This window comes from Onychomys torridus, unplaced genomic scaffold (genome assembly GCF_903995425.1).
Source record: "Onychomys torridus unplaced genomic scaffold, mOncTor1.1, whole genome shotgun sequence".
Lineage (NCBI taxonomy): Eukaryota > Metazoa > Chordata > Mammalia > Rodentia > Cricetidae > Onychomys > Onychomys torridus.
The window spans coordinates 2,721,787-2,728,590 of NW_023414046.1; the positions used below are offsets into that span (position 1 = coordinate 2,721,787).

Here is a 6,804-nt window from a genome sequence, read left to right on the forward strand (position 1 = left end):
CTTAACTGACCTTCTGCAAGATGTGCAGTTTAGCTAAGAATGAGTTTATTATCATTCCTTGTGGGTTGAGTGGAGGTTCTCCTGAGCTTACTTTTAAGGATAGTGAAACACAAAGGTCCTCTGATGAGAACTCTATTCCTAAGAAGGGCTAGCTTACTTTTCTTAAGGAAACAGCAGTTATTGCATCTGTTACTTATGCACCAATCCCTATTATCCTTAATTGCGCTAATTTTCCAGACAACAATCACATGTGTGTTAAATAGAAGAAGGTCCTGGATCACAGCTCAAAGCATATTGTGCATCAGCATGTGAATATCCGAGAGAAATCTTACAACTGCAATGAACTTGGCAAAATGATTCAGGAATCCTCCCAGTGTACACTTTACAACACAAGTGATACTGCAGAAAACTCCAACAAGTCAGATTTGGAAACCACAGAGATGCTTCTATCTCTGAAAATCAAACCTAAACAGCCATAAAAGTGGGAACATTAGAGAAGAACTTTTCAAATATAAAGACTGTGTAAAATGTTTAAATTTGTGTTCTAGCCTTAGTCAAATCCTACAAATCCACTAGAAAGATGAACACAAAAATACAGAGAATGATAAACACACACTAAAAACCACAGAGGAAAGAAACCTCGGCAATGCCAGAAATGTAGAAAATGCTTCAAAATATACTCAAACCTCAGTAGACGGAAAGGAATTATACAGAGGAGAAACCTTATAAGTGTACAGAATGTAGTAAGCCTTTGTGTGTGTGTGTGTTTGTCACAACTCAAAGTAAATGACCAGATGCATTATGGGAAAACCTTGAAGAATGTACAGAATGTGGAAAAGTGCTTTTCTCATTCATCAGCCTTTAAAACACATTACAGAACCCTTCTGGAGAGAAACTTACAAATTTACTGATTATGGCAAATCCTTCACTTGCTGCTCACATATTAGAAAGCATCAAAATATTCCTACAGGAGCAAATAATTACAAATGTAATGAATGTTTCAAAGAATTTATCCAGAAACAACATCTTAGGATACTGTATACATGAGAGGAGCTGTACACATGCAGTGCATGTGAGAAATCCCTGACCAGCAGTTCACCAATGAATACCAGTGCTCCCTAAGGAATGTAGTTTGAATGAAATTCAAGATACAGAACTCAAAACACAATTCAAAGTCATTTCCACAAAGTTAAGGGACATAAAGAGGAAACAAGCAGCTGAACTCAAAGAGAACAGAAACAAACTTACTGAAGGGCAAGGGAACTCCAGCAAATAGCTCAGGAAATAAGGAGGATGAGGCAAGATGTGAACACTGCAATCTAGAGATAGAAATCTAAGGAATCCTCATCCTGCAATGAAATAAGAAACAAAGAACTCTGTAAGCCTAATACAACCCAATGGAGAGCCTGTCCACCAGGATACAGCAAGTATAAGACACACATTAGAGTTTCAGTACAAGGCTAAGGAGCTGGCTCACTCAATGAAAAAACCCATAGGTCAAAAAAATGAACTGAAGTCTTGCTGCATTCTAGCAGCAATATTAAAAGATAAAAGTGAAATTCAAGCTTGGCACAGGGGGGTAGGTCTTTAACCCCAGCATTCAGAAGGCAGAGGTGGGAAGATGCATATGAGTTGGAAGCCAGACTGATCTACATATCAGGTTATAAGCCAGTCAAGGATACAGAGCAAGACCCTATCCCAGAAACAAATGGAAAATCCAAACAAGAAATTAAAGTTTTATTTTCTACACTGATTTAAAATCCTATAAAATGTGCCTTTCAGTACAATTACAGCATGAATATTAGGAGGTCGACTGTATGGTTTGAACTACAGTGTCTCCCATTGGCTTATGTATTTGAACGTAAGTCCCCAGTTGGTCAGTGTTTTGGGAAGTTTAGTCATTGGAACATTGTTGCATAAATTATGAAACTGGGGACAGGTTCTGTGAAAAAAAGAACCTCAGGCCACCTTATTTCTCTCTTTCCCTCCTAAGTGACTATGCTTGAGGATGTGATCTCTCAGCTTCCCATTCTACTCACATGGTTGCTTGCTGTCCAACCTTCCTGCCATGATGGACTCTTGCTGTGGGATGACTTGCTGTATGCTGTGAATATGTGTTGCTCCCACTGGTTAATAAATACAGTTGCATTGGCCTATGGCAGGGCAGGATGGAGCCAGGTGGGAAAATCCAAGACAGATAGTGAGAGAAGAAAAGAGAGTGGGGACACTATGGGCTGCTGCCAGGAGAAACAAGATGTGAGAGAACAGGTAACAACACCACGAAGCTACTTGTCAAGAGACAGATTAATAGAAATGGGTTGAGTTAAATTATAAAAGCTCGTTAATAATGAGCCTAAGCTATAGGCTCTACAGTTTGTAAATAACCTAAGCCTGTGTGTTTACTTGGGACTGAGCAGCTATGGCACTGCGTGGGACACAAGAAAACTTCCAACTCCAGACTCGGATCCCTCTGAAGCAGTAGACAAAGGTTGCCTTGGTCATGGTGCTTTAGTAAAGCAACAGCAGTGGGGATGATGAGAAGTTTGTGGCAACAAGAGGCATTGGTTATAAAAGGCATTTGTTCCTAATTATGTGCCTGAAGGCTTACTAGCAGAACAAGTCAATCTGAAATATCATGTAGAAAGATGGTAGTAAGGTTATGTAGAAATTAATGAAATAGAGACTCAAAGAATAATACAGTGACTTAACATGGCAGATTTATTTCTGTGAAGAGACTAAACAACTGGCAAAGCATTGTTCACCTAATCAAAACTAAAAAAAGGGAATCCATATGTATTAGAACCCGAGCTGGAAAGGGGACATGAAATGTATGACAACAATGTCAGTGTTACCTTATGCAGTGTTGTGGAAAGTCAATCACAAATCAATCAGAACTGAAGAAGTGATGAATTCCGAAGAAACAAGTGAATAATCGACCATCTTTATTACAAAAGTAAAACACGTATTAAGCAGAGCTGAGTCTGAAGCAGCAAGAGTTTCCTCCAACAGTGTCTGAAGACTGGACAGATTCAGCACAGAATATTCCTTTCCTCTAGACAAACCTAATGCTAATGCCAAAGGGAGACCAGTAAATAAAACAGAAAGAAAATGAACACTAGAAAGTCATCATAAAGAGCTGGCTCTACCTTGACACCCAAAGTAGATGAGCCCAAAGTACTATGTGAAAAAACAAACAAAAGCATAGAACAGTTGATGGGATTGACGCAGACACAGATATTCTCTTTATATTACAAGGAAATGGAAGAAAAACTGAGTTCACAACAAGAATTCAAGACCTACAAATCAATGAATGTAAAACAGCAAATATGTGGACTCAGTGAGAAGAAAAAACACTATGTCAACAGATACATAAAAGCCCAGTGGTAAAATATGACATTTGCTCAGTACAAAGCTCTCCAGAATGTGAGAACAGGAGAAACATACCTCAGCACAATAAACATGGAGACACAAAGCTAAACCAAACAGTACAAAAGAAGGACAACTTGAATTATTCCACTTGAATCAAGACTAACTCAACCCAGGGCATCAGTCAAGAAAGACAGAGAAAAGTTTAAAGAGCACGACATAGGAGAGTCAGAAAGCAAGGGGACCTTCTTGAGAAGGCTCAGATCAGACCACTCACACTGTCTATAGATACCTTGAACTCCCTTGTCATAGCATACGTATTGTCAAAACTTACCATGCAGGATGGGGCAGGGGCACAGTTATCAATGGCCATAACCAGATTTGGATCCTGTGTGCAATAATCCCAATCTGTCAGGCAAGGCATGCCCACAGGTGTCATAGGGGCAAGATTATTTTATGCATACCAGGTTTTCCGGTTCACTATGAGGCAAGCTCCACAGAAAGAAATCCATGGATGGACCGGGAACCTGGAATGTACTAGTCACAAATAATGATAACGGAGATGACAAGGCCTACACAGACACAGACTACTGACATTGGCTACATGTGCAATATTCAACCTGCCTTTAAATGGCTCAGGTCACACCCATATCCAGGGTGCTTCTTTCAGCCTGGGTCAGAGAAACATTGTTTTCAATGGGCAACAGTCATGTCAGGGACTCACAACTTTTCCAATAATGAGAACAATTGACTGTTTACTACACAGTCAATAATGGGAAATCCATATTACAACATCTAGTATTTTTTTCAGTGAAATTTTCCATAATCATTAATGAAACAAAATCTGCCAAAAACAGTTTCATATCCTGTTCCCACTGTCATTTGACACCTACCCCAGCCCTTCCTCACTCCTTCTGGCATACCTGGATCCTTTGCTACTGTCTCCTCTCTCTTCACCATCCAGGGTTCTTTGTTCTGATTCACAGCTGAGCAGGACTCACTGAGCAATGTGAGACTTGCATATGGGAAAGGGATTCTTTAGAATGTACTTGGAACTTTTCATGGAACAAATCCAAAAGAAGGTAACACCTGCCGAAGGATAAGCATGAAGGAGAGAGAAAATATCATGAAAAATGTCTTCTTTTCTGAGGATCTCACGTTATGGGATGTGAAACTTCATTCACACACAGCTCACACACATGCAGAGTGCTCTGTCCAAGAACCCTGAGGGGGAGCAAGGGAGACTGCAAGAAAACTATTCTGACCCTCAGAACCAGACTGCTGCACTTCTCCAAGATGAGATCTCTGAAGAAAATCCCTGAGAGCAGGGCCGAGGATTCCCACTCTCCTGCAAGTCCACACACACAGCACTGAATGTTAATAAACCATGAAATAAAAAACAACAGTTTTGCCACATGAGCATGGGCAGTCTAGTTCTTGAAGGAGATATTTTTCTGATGTAGGTGTCCAATCATAGTTATTCAAAAGGTGCTTTCTAATTTTGTGATCATCTTAATGAGTTTTCTATCTTTAAAAATAGTGTGGTCTTCTCACATGTATACTGGGCTTGCCTGGACCTTGTCAGGGGGCAAAAAACTCATGACAAATGGCAAATGGCTAACTGAGGTGCCAATTAACATATCAAAGCAAACTTTAAAAAATTTTTTTTTGCTTGCTATGTGCTCTTTCGGCCTTTAGGCTCCAGTTGGCCTCCACCTCTCTCCCATCTTCTCTTCATTTGTCTCTCCTTTTCTCTCCCCTCCCATGGACCAGTTCATTCTGGAACCTTCCAGATGCCTCTGCCTATTTTCTCCCTCATATCTACAATAAACCTTCTCCTCAATCACATCGTCTGTCCTCATTCATCATTCAGACCTAAGGTGTGATATCAACAACGAAGCATATGAAGACACATTTCTGAGTTCTGTGTTTACAACAGAGTGCATACATCTCAGGTGGAAAATTAACGGCGAGTAAAAGTTTGCTGAGTAAATGTTAATAGGTACCGCATATAACTAATATCTACAAAGATCTCTGCGAAGCCAATTCCCCAGGCCACAGGCCACTCTATTGAATAGGCAAGTAGTGGACCAGGGTCGTTAAGAAACGGTGGATGAATTTCAATTCTAGAAGCATTGTAATTGGTATAGTATCAAAGAAAACCCGTTAGCAAACTACAGACACTGCAGATGCTCTACGAGATTATATGGTGACAACATTCTGGCATCTATAAAAGAAAAAAATCACGATACACCCCACTTCATAGGATCTCAACCTTATCAACAACGGAAAGATATCCACAACAGAATTTTTGTTTGTTTGTTTGTTTTTGTTTTTTGTTTTTTTTTCGAGACAAGGTTTCTCTGTGTAGCTTTGCCCCTTTCCTGGAACTCACATCTGTAGACCAGGCTGGCCTCGAACTCACAGAGATCCACCTGCCTCTGCCTCCTGAGTGCTGGGATTAAAGGCGTGCGCCACCACCGTCTGGCGCACAACCGAATTTTGGAAGCTGTGTCTTCTGAGCACCTCCGCGGGCACCCCGGTCCTTCCCTCCCGCGTCCCAGCCCCGCAGCTCCTCTGACCTGGGAGGTTCCAGGGCCGCCGGGCTGCGGTTCCCGCCACTGCGCTGTGACTGTGACTTTCCCAGGCCGCCCGCGCGGAGACTGCGGCTCCGGGAGGTTTCAGGTCCCCGCGACACCCCGCCGGGTCCTCCTCATGCAGTTCGGAACCGCGCGGCGCCCAGAGTCCAACACGGAATTGTGAAATTTCCTGTCCCTTCAGCTTAGATGCCTGAAAGGGCTCCGCATGGCTCCGCCCAATACATCTCTGCTTCCGGTTACGTGCTTCTTTCAAAACACCAACCTCCGGCTCTTTTTCTTAATTTTTATCTAAGTCCACCCCGCTGTTTCTTTTCTCCTAAAGGCCACTGATCAGGCAGGTGCCCCATCGGGGACCGTCCCTCCCACTGGGTCTCAGGCTGCCTTCCACACAGCTCCAGCTGTCAGCTGCCCTGGACCCGCTCTGCACAGCCTCCCCACATGCTTGCTGCCAGCCTGGACCAGAACTGCACCTAGGAGGACGCTGCACCTGGTATCTGACCCTGTGCTCTGATCCCATCAGATACAAGTTATCCCGCCTAAGTTCTCTTTCTGGAATACAAGCCTCCTGGGTAAAACCCACAGCAAAAAGAAAACAAACACCCTAAATTCTGTTTCTAAAGCCCCATTCCCAAAACACATTAAAACTAAGATAAAACACCCTGGGTTCAAAACACAAACCATGTCTGTATCCCCTAAGGAAAGAAAGTGAAATGATACCCAATATACAGAACTCAAAAACCAGAGTCATGTCCAAAATGCTCAAAACATGTAAAGCATGTGAATCAACTCAAAGAAGACTGGAACAAAATGATCCGTGGAAAGAAAACACTAGCAAAAG

The 6,804-nt window shown here is 42.2% G+C and overlaps 1 protein-coding gene across 1 annotated transcript in view; it reads right to left on the reverse strand.

Moving 5' to 3' along the window:
• Positions 1–6,151, reverse strand: part of LOC118576651 (zinc finger protein 420-like) — a 37,889-nt gene extending 31,738 nt beyond the window's left edge. Inside the window, 2 exon segments of the mRNA XM_036176842.1 lie at positions 4,290–4,455; positions 5,949–6,151. The gene's annotated coding sequence lies outside the window, so the exon portion shown is untranslated.
• Positions 6,152–6,804: the final 653 nt, after the last annotated feature.